The 16570-nt window shown below is 39.3% G+C and overlaps 1 protein-coding gene across 1 annotated transcript in view; it reads right to left on the bottom strand.

Annotated features, from left to right (window-relative positions):
* Positions 1-309, bottom strand: part of TENM3 (teneurin transmembrane protein 3) — a 2220601-nt gene extending 2220292 nt beyond the window's left edge. The window contains exon 1 of the mRNA XM_075127819.1: positions 213-309. The gene's annotated coding sequence lies outside the window, so the exon portion shown is untranslated. The remainder of the gene's footprint in view (positions 1-212) is intronic.
* Positions 310-16570: the final 16261 nt, after the last annotated feature.

Below are 16570 nucleotides of genomic sequence, written 5' to 3'. Positions count from 1 at the left end.
TTCGCTATAGCTCATGCGAAGCCAACAGAGAAGGAGCCTCGTTTCAAGTCTGATTTGCAGAAGGGGGGCTGAAGGGACTGGGAAGCAAAACCATTGCCTGGATTTTCTCTGCTAATCAAAGCCAAGCCTGGAAACCACCACCACCCCCCTCATCTGTCCATTCCTCTGTGCCAAGGCCACCTCCACTATTATCACACGTAAACACAACATACGTTCGGGCTGCCTGGCGGAGACGGCTTGGACCCCGTGTGTTCAGTGCGCCTGCACTACCTTTCCTTTTCGCTCAGCCGCTGACTGGGTGCAGCTGTGAATGAAAAACAATTCTGTCCGCTAGTTGCTGTTTTTCCCCGTGTACGCACATGTGAGAGAAAAATTGTCTCCCCCATCCCGCTCCTTGATTGAGATCAGGAGCGGAAAGAGGAGCAGATGGGACAGCATCGTCTGCAAGGTGGGGCTGCAGGCACTGTGGTGTGTCTTCAGCTCCTGGATTCTCCCCGCCCACCTTCCCTAGCAGAAAAAAAATAATCATTTTTTCATGTTCTTTTATGCTGCCATGAAAAAACCCCATAAGGAAACAATGAATGTACCTAGAGAATAAAGAGTTATTTAGCAAGTATTAGTAGAGAACAAAGCATAATTTATATCCCTATTCCTCTTCAGGGGACAACACAGAGTAATCTAAAGATTGCTTTTATCCTGACAGTCAATGAATATATGTAGATTTACCACCCTGAACAGAGGGCTCAAATCTTTCTTTGCTCACAAATCTGTAATTCTACCTTTGTCAAATGAAAACAATAAACTAAAAAGACTAATGTATGTTTCCTTCTTAGTAGTAAATCCCATTGTCTAATGCAGAAAACTTTTTATTCAAAGACCTGGATCAATTGTTGACTTTGTTTTGAAGCCTTTATTCAAGAAGGTATTTTAAAAGAATGAAGTTCATGCTCTTAGCATTCTTAGAAATCACTCCTCAATCACCAGATCTGTCAATTTAGAGGTCACTGCTATCTAACAACAAAGCTTGAAAGTTGGATGCGAAAACCCCTTTGGGGGTTTCTTACTAGGAACAGACCACTAGGAAATAAGACCCACATTCTCTCCCTCCACTCCCTTGAATCTTTTTAAGGGCTTTCTTTGGAAAGGTGGAGCTTTATTTTTTCATGTTAACACCAATATGCTTTCAAGGTCAATTAGAGGAAAATGACAAATGAGTTCTATATCAGAGAGAATGCCTCCAACTTTATATAATGTGTTTAGTGGCAAATGTTTAAATAGTTAAATACTCACTTAGTCAGGTTGTCATTTTAATCTGTTATACTATCCATCTTCAATAAGTATTTAAATATAATTTATTAGTAAAAAGACAAAGTGAGTTCTACTGAAATAAGCTTTTGACTTTTCCAAATATGAGAAATTAAAGGAGATAAGTGTGCTAATTATGGGCCTGATTCAAAGCCCACTGAAGTCAATGAAAAGACCCATTGATTTCAATAGGCTTTGGATCAGAACCTACACTGGTATTTTTATTTTATAAGGGATGCAAATTATTAAATTAGGACTTATTTCATTTTTATGGCGAAACTAAAACCAAGAAGCAAATATGTAACTTTAAAACAGAAGTATTTTAAATTCAGTACCACAGATTTTTTTAAGACCGCTGATATCCTATACAATTGTTTTCTGAGTACCACTGCACTTCCATTCATCCATATTTCTTTGGTATGTGGACCTGCAATGACTGTGGGTCAAATCCTGTTCCCTTTAATCACTCAAATAGTCCTACAGAATTCAGTAGACTATTCACCTGAGTTAGACAAGCAAGCTATTTTTCAGACTGTTTGGGAGTCATGGTTAAAGAACACAGAAAGAGGTAAGGAGTGAGTGGGTAAAGTACAGGAAACAAAAGGAGAAAGGACAATTACAAAAGGAAAATTACATATTATATTGCAACTTTAGGCCCTGGACCTACAGAGACCCATTGAAGTTTGTGGGGCTCAGCAAAGGCACAAAGTTCCCTCTGCACAGATACAATTGTAGGACTAGGGACTTGTATGTAGGCAATGCACCTAATGATATGTCTGGTGTGCCTAATCCACACCCAAGCAAAGCATTCAATTTTTCAGTATTTGAGTTTTACCATCTGGTTTAATGTGGCCTATAACAACACTCTGCAGTGAAATAGTTTTGTCTATAGATTTCAAAATATTTTATTAGGTATGCAGGCATTATATTATCCATTTTCAGATGGCCTTGGTATATACAGAAATTTGAAGACATTTTCTTAAGATGTAATGTAGTTTAGACAGGGCTTTGTACAGCAATTCTACTACAGTCTTTGTATCTCTCTGTGCATCAGTTACCACATCTGTACTAATATTTAGTTTTCATGTAACACTTCCTGTCCAGAGACCTCAAAGTGCTCTACAAAGGGTGCTAAGTATCATTATCCCCATTATTCAGATAGGGAAATTGAAACAGAGGTAAAGTGATTTGTCTAGTCCCATAACAGGAGACTAACATGGCTAGTACTAGAACCAGTACTGCTAGGCCAATACCCTAGCCTTAGAAACATGCTGCTTCCCAACAAAGGACAAGGTTATTATTCCTACTCCCTGGGAAGGTTTGTTTGAGGCTTAGGTACATAGACTTATACCGCACAAAGGACTCAGGACAGTCAAAAGAAGACTTTTGGCAGTAGAACTAATGAATACCTGATTTCCCCATTCTCCCCCCGCCCCGCAGGCCTGGGCACATCCCAGATCCACAAGGAGATTGAAGCACCTGAATCCCACACCTAGGTGCCTAAATCCCAGTTTTAGATGCCATTGTGATCAAGGTGGATTGATTTGAATCACAAAGATTTAAATCACCAATTTTAGTCATTATTTAAATCACTTTAGCAGAAAACCTTGTGTGTTCCAGTGGGGCAATCAGCGTACAGTACTTAAAGAGCCTTGCTGGTTGGAGTCATGCAGAGTTTGAGCCTCTACCTAGAGCACTAGTTCTATAGGAGTAAAGAGGTTACTTTACCTCTGTATTTGGAACTGGTGCAACAGATACTGTAATATTGTGTCCAGTTCTGGTATCCACAATTCAAGGATGATGATAAATTGGAGAGGGTTCAGAGAAGAGACACTAGAACAATTAACAACAAGGAGTCCAGTGGCACTTTAAAATCTGAAGAAGTGTGGGGGTTTTTACCCATGAAATTTTATGCCCAAATAAATATGTCAGTCTTCAGGGTGCCACTGGATTCCTGGTTGTTTTTGTGGATACAGACTAACATGGCTACCCCTCTGATACTTAGAACAATTAAAGGATTAGAAAACATACCTTACAGAGATAGACTCAAGGAGCTCAACTATTTATCTTGACAAAGAGAAGGTTAAGGTGTGACATGATTGCATTCTAAAAGTATTGATCTAGGGAACAAATATTTAATAATAGGCTCTTCAATCCAGCAGAAAAAGACATAACATGATCCAATGGCTGGAAGTTGAAGATAGACAAATTCAGACTAGAAATTATGATGAGAGTAATTAACCTTTGGAACAATTTACCAAGGGCTGTGGTGAATTCTCCATGACAATTTTTAAATCAAGATTGGATGTTTTTCTAAAAGATATGCTCTAGGGATTATTTTATGGAAGCTGTATGGCCTGTTATACAGGAGGCCAGACTCAATGGTCCCTTCTAGCCTTGGAATCTATGAAATCATGAATTTTAATCATGCTTTACACTTGTACATATTAGTTATTTTCTTAAAGAAAGATTGATTCTCACTGGTTAATAATTATTAAAATATGTTGATTTGCAACTAAATATGGCCGTTACATGAAATTTGGTACTTCTTTTTGCTAGCCAGATAACTATATCTATATGCATTTATTTAAGCAATCATATAGCTTAACTTACATTTATTCAGATTCTTAATTTTTATATGTTTTATTCTGTTAGACAACAGTGAATGATGAATTTCTTATTTACTAGATGATAGATTTTTTAACTTATTTTTGTCGAGCTCTATTTGGAGGGAAATTCAAATTAAATTAAAAATGCACAAAAGCATTTTTTATTAAGTAAAACTACCTTAAATGTGCAAGATAAGAAAAAAAGTTTATCAAAAAAGTCTACCAAAACATGTTTTTCATTTAAAATTAGCATTTATTAAACAAAGGAAGTATTATCTGTTTACCATATTGTTCAAAATGTTAGGACTAGTAGATGTCATCCTGTCATGCCTAGTTTTTATTCATAGATAAGATGAGGACAACAAACTTTTCTGTTTTTTCAGCTTCCAATCAGTTTCTTAACTTGAAATGAACTAGTCATTGAACTGAACGTGTTGAATAAACTGAAATGAAGGAAGTATTCTCTCTACACTTTCAGAAGAGGCTACTGCTGTCAAAAGCATCTATAGTGCTTCGAAAACCTGTGGTTCCAAGTGCTTAGCCCGAGACTTCCACCCTTTCAGTTCTTTGACTTTCTTTAAAACTTGGCAGCAAACACAGAATCATAGAAAAGCAGGGCTGAGGGAGACCTCAGGAGTTCATGACACCCAGCTTCTCTGTGCTGTCGCAGGAACAAGTAAACCTAGACCTAGTGGTCCCGAACCTTTCTTGTGGGAATAGCATATTGCTCTTCCCGGAAGACTGTGGCGGGCGCTGGACACCCCACTGCTGAAATGCTGCCCCCGAAAAGCTTCTTGGTGGCATTTTGGTGGCGTGGTGTCCTGCGGGCGCACAAAAATGCCCCAGCGGGTGCCATGGCACCCATGGGCACCGCGCTGGGGACCCCTGACCTAAACCATCCCTAACAAATGTTTGTCCAGCTTAGTCTTAAAAACTTCCAGTGATGGGGATTCCACAACTTCTCTTGGAAGCCTACTCCAGAACTTAACTACCTCTGTAACAAGACTACTTAATATTATTTTTGTATTTATTTTAATAGATTATGATAATTTAGGCCTTAACATAGATGGTTAGTTTCAAATTTTATTTTAAATAGGTTTATTTTTAAACAATAATATTTTTTAAGTATTTATACCCAGTGGAACAGCTTCCACAGGAGAGACAGATGGAAACCCACATCACAATATCCCATAGCTCAATGGTTCTGGTATTCTCCTGAGAGGTGGGAGACCCCTACTGAACCCTGGTCTTCCACATGCTGTGTTAACTCACTAACCACTGGGCTAAAATTTATAAGTGAGGCACATAACCCCTCCCTCACTCCCATTTTGTGTGGAGTTAGGTAGTCACCTATCTCCTTCTCATTAGAAATGCCTTAATTGCCTGACTCCAGAAGAGGGTTTCCTGGCTGAAATAAGCACCTGCCTACATCCTGGACTTAGGCACATATCTCTATGAGAGAGACAGAACCCACCCCTCTCATCAGCATTTTCCATTGACTAGTATAGGTGGCTCCCCACCTAATGTGCTGTCTTTTGTGGATCTCAGTCTTAGGCATCTATCCCTCCCCATTAATCGTATTCGTAGCCTGGGCACCTAACCCAGACTTTGTGTTATTTCAATGATTTCCTAGGCACCTAAAAGTTCAACATTGAGTGTTGCAATGCCTACATCCCTTTGTGGATCTGGGACTTTCTTCTTTGGAGAAAGGAGCATTTTGGTGGGAATATAGCAAGAATCTTTTTATCAGATTCCTGCCATCCCCTCCTCAAAATATTTGGAAATATTTTCTGAGCAGTTCAAAGCCATTCTGGGGAAGAGAAATTTTGGGGCCAGCTGTAAAGCTCATTGCAGTCAATGGAACTCTTTCAGTTGATTTTACTGGGTTTTGGATGTACATGTTTCTGCATGTAGAGAAGTCTTACCTGATTGGCATGGCAATGTGGTTGTTACCTCAAGCTCCCTCACTGGTTTAGCTCTCTAGTTAAACCAAAACTCTACCCTTTCCAGAATAGTAAAAGTCCAAACATTCATATCTCTCTGTGGGTTCAACAGACACCTGCAGAGCTAAAGGAGAACTTATCTTTTCCCTTCCCACCCACTTTCCTAAAACCACTTTGATTAGAGAGATCCACCACAAAGCCTCTCTTTCTAGAAGTCCTTTTCATTAAAGAAAGGGAGCTGCCTCATTTCCCAACAGTCTTTGCTGTGCCAGCCTTCAATTCCCAGGTCTCTCTCTGGACAAAACCTACAAGACAACGTTAAAGAGGCAACCTGTTACAGTGTAAAATTAACTGACACACACTGTTAATTCATACTGACACACACACCCTGTGCTGCGCATTGTACTTTAGGAATGCATCTAATAGCTCAAAGTAGAAATGGTAGCATGCATAATAACTATTCCATTGTCAAATCCTTATTTGGTTCAGTCAAATCAGAAAATAAGTTAATTTAAAATGAGTCCAGGAACTGCCCTTCCTTAGGATTATTTCCATGAGAAATGGCATTTTTCAAATCTCAGACTGTTAAAAAGAAATGTTGGATGCCCTCCACTACCCACCAACGGACAAGCATTTTTTTTTTCACTCTTATGGAAGAAATATTTCTGCTCAAAGTTTACACACCAAACTTTCTCCCTTTGGGAAGAGACAGAGTCTGGAAAAATTAAGCCTCAGTATATAAAACCAGGAGGTTTTAAGGGAATTTTTTTGCTACCTTAACAATGACAAGTGCTGCAAGCAGGAAACAGCCATACATGAAAACTTATATTTAATAAGGATATCAAGAATAAAAAATGTTATATGTGAGCAATATGACCTTGCTAATGTTGTACAAGAAACCTTAACTTTTGAAATTACCTGTCTTAAGTGCTTTATTCCACAGCCTTAACTTTGTAAAAATGCTATGTTTTGTTTTGTTTGTTTGTTTGTTTGTTTGTTTGTGGTTGTTTTTTTTAATATATATATATATATATATATATATATATATATATATATATATATATATTTAAAGATAGGGGGAGGGATTAAAAATCCAAATCTTTTTAGAATATGCAATTTACACATAGAGTTTACTTCCTGAATTTATGGAGCTACATGGAGTGTCTAGGCTCCTTAAACTGGAAATAAGCAACCTGCTGTATCTACAAACTCTACCAACCTTTCCACTGACACTAATAAACATCTCAAGCTTATTTTCTCTTATTGCTTCAGCAAGCAAGTTTATGCAATCCTGCAGCCCAATAGTGACATAATTAAATACACATATGTATAACTGTGCACATGGGTGTAGTGTAAGTTTAAATGTAAAATAGATTGCACTTACAAAGATTCACATTTTGAAATGTTAAAAACATTGCTATTTTAATACACTCTCCCCCTCAAAACTTAGTAAACCATGTACAGCACCAGTCATTCAGGCCTTTTTACCTACGTAGGCCCTGGACCCTGAAAACATTTATGCACATGCTTAACTTTTCTACTGGTGTTCACATTTCAACATTTAGACATTCACGTTATCCCCATGAAAAAAGGCAGATTTATTTTATTGTCCTCTTATTACCCTAAAATATATAAAAGGGTTTTATTTAAAATCCCTCTCTTTCCTCCTCTACCAAAAAAAGAATCACTTCTAGGTAGAATTAAAAGATATTAACAACAGAGCCTATGTAGCTTCGCAGTGGGGCCCAGCAGAAAAGTTTGTTAATGTACACTGGGATTCCCAGGAATTCTCCATAGAGATCTCTAGGAAACTTTCATGTAGGTACTATGTAATCCTATGCCAAAGGTTCCTTGGTAAAGCTGTCTTGTTTCTCCCCCCATACTACAGGAAACTTTGCCATGGCAACCGGCAACTATTTCTGCAGGGACAAAAGCAGCATACAGGCAAGCAGCATACAGACCTGGTCTGAAGCCACACACATGAAAGAGATGCACCCTTTCATCCTGGGTTATCCTCAGGAGATATTGGGTTCGATTACCCCAGCCTGTGGAAAAGGGTGCCAATATCTCTCTTTCCAACCCTCCCTCTCCCACCGAACTACCATATCTGGGACTCTCACTGAGCTGTGTGCTAGCCAAGGGACAATGAGAGAGATTCATGGCTGTGAGTGCACTCTCAATACTGTCTCTGTTCATTGTTTCTTTAGTATATGCAGATGTGCCCTTAAGGACCAACTCTACACACCGGCAGAGGGCCTCTGTCAGACAAGTAGACAAACCAGGAGTAGGGAGGATATGTTTCACAAAGTGCTGCAGTCAACAAATATAGCAGACAGTGACACAAGAGCATGGAGGGAGACAGATAATGAAAAACACAGGCTGGAAAGCCTGGAGAGGAGACAGGGGCAGATGACAGATGACAGGAGCAGATGATAAAGCTCCTTGGGAGCAAGACAGAGATGTTCAAGTCCCTCATAGCGCTGCAGTCTGAACACATGTGTGCATGACTCCTCCTGCGGCCAATACAGAACACCATTCCATGCTCTCCCCAAACACATTTCTCTTGTTTTCCTGTTCCATAGCAGTACCCCTTGCACTCCATCCCTAGAGACTGGTTTCATGGGGAAAGCTGGAGTTACACAAAGCTGTGAGAGCATTAACTGAGAAACTGTTCCTCATTGCCATGTCCCCTGTTTAAAAAAAAATAAAATAGGGGGTATATCCTTTAATTCAAGTGAAACAAAATGAGTCTTTATTTGTGTCACATACATGGTAGTTGCTGCTCAAATTCAAACACAGTGGCTATAGGCAGGAACGTGCTCACTACAATTAAAGCCAAGGAAGCAAGCAACACAGGGGTCTATTAAGGCAGCAAGTAAACATTGCCTGATCTAATGCATAACACAAAGACACATTGCTGGGCTTATTGTCAAAATGCTTCTTCAAAGCCTCCCTGATTTGAATAGCCCACTGAGCCCCTCTAATTGCTCTGGTATCTGGCTGCTCAAAATCAGCAGCAAGCCGATTCACCTCAGTGCTCCACCCTGGGGTAAACTTTTCCCCTTTGGCTTCACCGACGTTACACCGATCATAGCAGGCTGCTATGAACATTGGAATATTATCCTCACTGAGGTCCAACCTGCCAAAAAGGCACGTTCAGTGGTCATTTGGCACTTGCTGAGCCTGTTGTTGAAGTGCTCCTTGCTGCTTTCTAGGTTCCCAGTGTAAGGCTTCATGAGCCACAGGAGCAAGGGGTAGGCAGGGTCTCCCAGGTTCACTATGGGCATTTCCACATCCTCCATTGGAATCTTCTGGAAAGTAAGTCCCAATTTGCAGCTTTCTATATAGTTCAGTGTTCCTAAAGATGTGTGCACCATGACCAACCTGCATTGATGTCAGTGAAATGGTCCTGGTGATCCATCAGTGCCTGCAGGGCCATGAAGAAGTAGCCCTTTTTGTTGATGTACTCTGTTGCAAGATGGTCTGGGGGCAAAACTGGGATGTGTGTGCCATCTATCACACTACTTCAGTTAGGGAATCCCATTGCCACAAAGCCGTCAAGTATTTCCTTTGCCAAGAGTCACAGTCCTTCATAGCAAGAGGCAATTAATGGCCCTGCACACTTGCATTACCGCAACCCCTACAGTGGATATTCCGACTCCATACTGATTTGCAACTGACTGGCAGCAGTCTGGAATTGGCAATAGGTGTGTGGAAGCTGGCACTTGCTTTTCCATGGTGAGGGCAGCTCTCATTATGGTGTCCTTGTGCCGCAGGACAGGGGCAAGCTCCACACACAGTTCCAGGAAGGTGGCTTTGAGCATCCGAAAGTTCTGCAGCCGCCGCTCGTCATCCCAGACCTGCATCATGATGTGATTCCACCACTCAGTGCTTGTTTCCCGAGCCCAGCACTGACAGTCTACTGTGTGCCGCTGCTCCATGAATGCCAACAGCAATCTTCAATTGTTTCCTTCTGTTGCACACGGCAGGGCAGGCACCACAGATTCGCTTTCTGTTTCACAATTCATGAAATACTGCAGGACCAGCTATGTTGTGTTCATAACGCCCATCACCAGACTGGTCAGCAGTTCAGGATTCATGCTTTCAGACAGAGATGACAGGTGCCCAACTCACAAGGTCTGTTCAAAAATAGCACAAACCGAAGTCAGAAGCCTATGGAATGAAGGGACGGAAAGAAGTGCATCATGAGACAGTGAGTATGCCTCCACGATGCACTGTGATCCGTTGCCAAATTTCCCAGTGGCAGAGGGTGGTGAGTGGCATAGTGGGATAACTACCCTGGAAGCACCACTCTCTCTGTGGATGCAAGAGCATGGAATGTGGCCACACTCCTTTGACACAAGGCGTGTTGTGTGGACGTGCATAACCAATTTAATTAAAGCAGCTTATGATTGACAATGTAACTTAAGTTGTCTTAACTCTCTAGTGTAGATATAGCCTAACTTAACAAAATTTGGAGAGGACACAGAATTACTTAACTCACAGCTCAGCCATCTTTCCAGATCATTAATAAATGTATTAAACAATACTGGATCTAGTATGGAACTTTTGGCCCCACACTCTTAACCTTCTGGGATGATGAAAATTGACCATTTAATCCTACTCTTTGTTTTCTACTTCCTTGTCAGGTCTTGAGTCATGACGATACATTGCCTCTGACACCTTTACTGCTCAGCTCCTTTAGTAGCCTTCATAAGAGAGTTTGTCAAAGGTCTCTTGGAAGTCTAAATAACTTACATCAACCCTGGTTTTCCATTATCCACTATTTAATTGAAACATGCAAAGAATTAGTGAGATTAGTGAGACAAAGCTTTCCTTTACAGATCCCCTTCAGAATGCTTAGATGTACCTTGTAGGCCTGATGACTATTTTTTTTTTAAGTTTCACAACTGTATTAGGAACAAAAATCCTAGTAATAGTATTGGCCCCTTATTAGATAGAGATGGCAACATAATTAATGATTATGCTTGGCAGAATTCAATTTTATAATTATGATGGATATTATCAATATTTTAAGCATTTTTATTGATTTAAATTTTAACAGTTGTAGAAAATTATGGGGGTGTTAGACAATAATTAATTAATGACAGACATTGAGATTCCAAAAGTTAAAACTTTATAACTGGTAAAACACAAGTTGTCAACATCACATGTCAAACTATACAAAGTAAATATCCTTAAATCAAACTGTAATAAGTTCTAAAACAGCATTTCTGTTTCTTTGCCTATCTGTACATTTTTAATTTTTATTGATGGAGATATTTTTTTCACCTTTGTGTGTGTGGACAGTGAAATTGATATTTACCAAAAATTTACTGATAAACATCTAATTCTTTCAAGCTTATTAATGATGCAGAAAAGGCAGAAATGTTCAATACATATTTTTGTTCTCTATTTGGAAACATGCAGGATTAGCAACTCGCATCACATGAGAATGATGAAGTACTTTCCAGTCTGTTTGTAAACAAATCAGATGTTAAACAATAGCTACTATGGACAAACATTTTTAAATCAGCAAGCCTGGAGGATAACTTGCACTCAAAAGTCTTAAAAGATTTGGCTGAAGAGATCTCTGGTCTCCTGACATTAATTTTTGATAAATCTTGAAATAATGGGGAAATTCAGAAGACTGGAAGTGTATTGTCGTTGCACCATTATTCAAAAAGGGCAAGTGGGATGGCAAAGGTGACTATAGACCAGTTACTCTGACATCAGTAACTAAGTAATGGGGGTTCTATAGGGATCTGTGCTAGGCTCAATGCCACTCAGCAGTTTAATCAATTATCTGGAAGTAAAGAGTGAGAAAATTTGCAGGTGACACAAAGATTGCTGGAATGGTAAAAAATGAGATGAATGGGATCACTTGGTTAGCTGGACCCATTCAAACAAAATATATCTTAATTAAGCCAAGTGCAAAGTTATACATGTAAGAACACTGATTGCAAGCCATACCTACAGAATGGGGGACTGTATCCTAGAAAGCAGAGCCTGAAAAAGATTTATGGGTCATGGTAAACAAGCAGCTCAACATGAGCGCCCAGTGCAGTGCTGTGGCAAAAAAGCTAATGCAGTCCTTGGATGTATAAACAGGGGGAAAGTGAGTAGGGAGGTGATTTTACTTCTGTATGTTGCACTGGTGTGACCAGTACTGGAATACTATGTCAGTTCAAGGGCTGGAGAAAATGCCTTATAGTGAGACTTAAAGGGCTACATCTGTTTACCTTATCCAAACGGAGATTGAGAGGTAGTTTGGTTACGATGTATATGTATCTTCATAGAGAGAAAATACCATGTACTAAAGGGCTCTTCAATCTGGATAACAAAAACAGATGTCTGCAAGCTGAAGCCAGGCAGCTTAAGTTTAGAAGTTAGATACAATTTGTTAACAATTAGGCAATTATTTAAACACTGCAACCTGAAGCAAATACTCACCAGCAACCACACACCACACAACAAAAACACTAACCCAGGAACCTATCCTTGCAACAAAGCCCGTTGCCAACTGTGTCCACATATCTATTCAGGGGACACCATCATAGGTCCTAATCACATCAGCCACACTATCAGAGGCTCATTCTCCTGCACATCTACCAACGTGATATATGCCATCATGTGCCAGCAGTGCCCCTCTGCCATGTACATTGGCCAAACTGGACAGTCTCTACGTAAAAGAATAAATGGACACAAATCAGACGTCAAGAATTATAACATTCAAAAACCAGTCGGAGAACACTTCAATCTCTTTGGTCACTTGATTACAGACCTAAAAGTGGCAATTCTTCAACAAAAAAACCTTTCAAAAACAGACTCCAACGAGAGACTGCTGAATTGGAATTAATTTGCAAACTGGACACCATTAAATTAGGAAAAAGAAAAGGAGTACTTGTGGCACCTTAGAGACTAACCAATTTATTTGAGCATAAGCTTTCGTGAGCTACAGCTCACTTCATCAGATGCAAACAGTATGCATCCGATGAAGTGAGCTGTAGCTCACGAAAGCTTATGCTCAAATAAATTGGTTAGTCTCTAAGGTGCCACAATTACTCCTTTTCTTTTTGCGAATACAGACTAACACGGCTGTTACTCTGAAACCTGTCATTAAATTAGGCTTGAATGAAGACTGGGAGTGGATGTGTCATTACACAAAGTATAACTATTTCCCCATAATTATTCTCTCCCCCCCCCACCACCACTGTTCCTCACACGTTCTTGTCAACTGCTGGAAATGGCCCACCTTGATTAACACTACAAAAGGTTTTTTTTTTCTCTCCTGCTGCTAACAGCTCACCTTACCTGATCACTCTTGTTACAGTGTGTATGGTAACACTCATTGTTTCATGTTCTCTGTGTATATAAAATCTCCCCATTGTATTTTCCACTGCACACATCCGATGAAGTGAGCTGTAGCTCACGAAAGCTTATGCTCAAATAAATTTGTTCGTCTCTAAGATGCCACAAGTACTCCTTTTGTTTTTGCGGATACAGACTAACACAGCTGCTACTCTGAAACCTGTCAAGGTAAGTGGGGCATTCTCTGTCTCTTGATATCTTCATGTCATGAATGGGTCCTTTCTGGAAGATATGCTTTATCATAACACAAGTTATGCTCTAGTCAAATGAAAATAATGGGGCTAAATACAAAGGTGAAATTTAATGGCCTGTGGTGTATAGGAGGTCAGACTAGATGATCTAATGGTCCATTCTCTGTGAATCTATGAAAAATTCTATTAATACAACTGAGTATTTTTTGCTGTCAGTGTGAATTTGTGCTGCATGTGATCTTAATTAATTATTTTAAAACAGGCACGTGGATGTGTGTCATAATACTTTTATATTGTAGCATAACATCCTAATTGCCATTATATAGCCCAAAAGCCAGCATACAATACGTATGACACATATATTCCCACCTCACATCTGAATAATTTATCTCCACTCTATGATGTTTTCTTGAACTAAATTGTTGTTAAATGGTTTAAACTTCAATATATAAACCAAAACATATCTTATATTCATATATTTGAATAATAAATTACAATAGATACCAAGTTATTTTTATAGATGTTTTCAAGTTTTTGATTGACAGGTGCTTTTGGAATTTTATGATGCTGATCTGAAAAGAATGAGTATAATTTTACTTTTCACAAAATTAACCTAAAAATTTCCCTACTGTCTACTTGAATATTTTTTTGGCTCTGGGCTTGTTTACATTGCCCCACAGTTTGTGCTGTATTGTAACTCTCTCCTGGGGATGCTGTGGGCACAATCTAAAAGGTTCCAAGTTCACATTAACATAATCCGGTTTGAAGAGCACTATCTTAAGACCAACTATTAACTTTTGTGTTGGCGCCGATAGCATCCCCAGGAGGGAGTTACAGCACAGCACTTTGGTGCACACTGCTATTTACACCCACATAGTCCAAACTGCAGGGCAGTATAGTCATAGTGTCTGTTAGTGGCCAGTAGCAGATGCAGAAGAAGAAGGTGCAAGAAACCTCATACTTGACAATTTTGAAATAAACTTCCAATAAAGAATTTTCTTCCTGACTGCTGTTGTTTAGTGGTTCGTTTTTGCTTTGAAGTATAAGGATGATGACCTTTACATTGTAATAGTTACTGGGCCGGTTGGGTGAATGATGTTTCTTAGCACACCTACAGACAATTTTTTCCAAAAGTCCAAATAAATTATCTCAACAAGTTCTCCTTAATTCATCACATGGATGATATTCTCAAAAAATTCTAATACATTAGAAAGGTTAGAAATTCCTAATAGAGGCCCTGCTGGCTTCTCTGTATTATAATGTTCCTCTAGGAATTTTACAAATCAGTTTTTAATAATTGTTTTATTGGTACTGATGTAAGACTTAGTGGTCTGTAATTCCAGGGATCACACCTAGCATTTTTTCTAAATAAAGGTATACCATTTGCTATCCTGCAATCCTCTGGTATATTAGTGGCTTTTAAATGAAATATTATATACGGTTCATAGCTCAGCCAGTGCTTATCTACAGGTCATCACAGCATGAATTGTCATGCGCTCTAAAGCGAGCTCTAACTGCCCTTTGTACGTACCGAGTTCAAATGACTATGTTAATGCCAACTACGTACCCAGTAGTTTGCACCAGCAGTGTACATGGAGTGCAATACTTTAGAGTGTAACACTTTAGAGCACGCTACAATTCTTTGATGCTCTATACCTCAAAATAGCACCCCAAAGCCCCCATGTTCATCACTGTTATATAATTATGATATGTTTTGTATAAAGTATGCTTTGTGAGGTATCATTTGGAAAGTTATAATCTATTGAGCATCATTGTTCTATCAAAATATATGTATCATCATTGTCTATGAAGTTATGAGATTTTGCTATATGTTTGTTGTTGAAATCTTGTGAGTCTGGAAAATGCCCACAGACCAGCTCTTCAGTAGCAACCAAGGAGTGACCAACCACTAGCCAGCTGTAAAGTGACCACCACCAGCCATTCACCAGCAGGAGAGTTGTAAACAAGAGATTTACAATTCATACGAAAGACAGTTGCTCAAGCATGTATACTGTGGGTCTGCCTAAACCCCAAGACACAGCAAGGATCTTTCCAGCATCTGGAGGAGAGTATAAAATAAGGGATAGTGACATCACCACTCTTCTACCCCTTCCCATCTCTGTACGCTGACGGTCACAAGAATATTTGGAAGACAAAGAAACATTTGAACTGGGGGGAGTGGTCCTAGCTTCCCAGTTAGTACAGACTACTATTTGTTTTTAGGTAATAGAAACCTTATTACTTCACATTTGACTGAGTTTGATAAAGTTTAGGAATTAGACTGATTTTATCTTTTATTTCTTTTTGCAACCAATTCTAAATGTGTATGCCCATACCACTTATAAATCACTTAAAACCTATCATTGTGTATTTAATACATTTATTTTAATGTTTTATCTAAGCCAGTGTGGTTATGATTTAAGTTTTGGGAATCTACTCTGGTTACAAAGGCTGGTGCATATTTGTACCCTTTGATGATATGATGAACTAATTAATGATCTTAAGGCTGAGCAGGAGGGTCTTGAACAGTGTAAGATGTACATTTCTGAGGTGAAAGGCTGGGGCTGAGGGAATTTGCTGGTGTCTTCCTGTATACAGTTCATTAGTGGCTTAGAAAAGCATTCACACAATTTACTGGGTGTGTCTCTACATGCTGATGGTTGTATGAGATCAAAGCCTGGAGCGGCTGCTTGTCACTAGCATAGCAGTGTAGGAGACAGCCTTGACTGGAGAGATAAAGGGGTATAGTAATTCCACAGTCCAGGTTGTACCCCAAGGCATGTCACAAATTCACACCCCATAGTCCAAACTGTGGCACTGTGTAGACAAGACCACAGATCTCTTTCAAGTTTCTTCAGAACTCTTGGATGAATACTCTGAGCCTTATGACTTACTGTTTAATTTATCCATTTGTTCCAGCATTGCCTTTGCCTCCTCGTGCTCAGGACAAGTGTATTTCCCTTCAACATCAATCCATGGAGAAGAATGAGACAAAGATATAATTTAACTTTTCTGTAATTTCCTTATTCTCATGAAGTAAGTCAGACCCATCAGTTCTCTCTCGAGCTCCCTGCTTCTTTAATACTTTCACAAATTTCTTGTTGTTTAGGTCTTTGATTATTTACTTTTCATATTACATCTTCAAGCCTCC

This window comes from Caretta caretta, chromosome 4 (genome assembly GCF_965140235.1).
Source record: "Caretta caretta isolate rCarCar2 chromosome 4, rCarCar1.hap1, whole genome shotgun sequence".
In the NCBI taxonomy this organism is placed as follows: domain Eukaryota; kingdom Metazoa; phylum Chordata; order Testudines; family Cheloniidae; genus Caretta; species Caretta caretta.
Note: the sequence above shows the minus strand (reverse complement) of the source record. Positions and strands in the feature narration are given on the sequence as shown.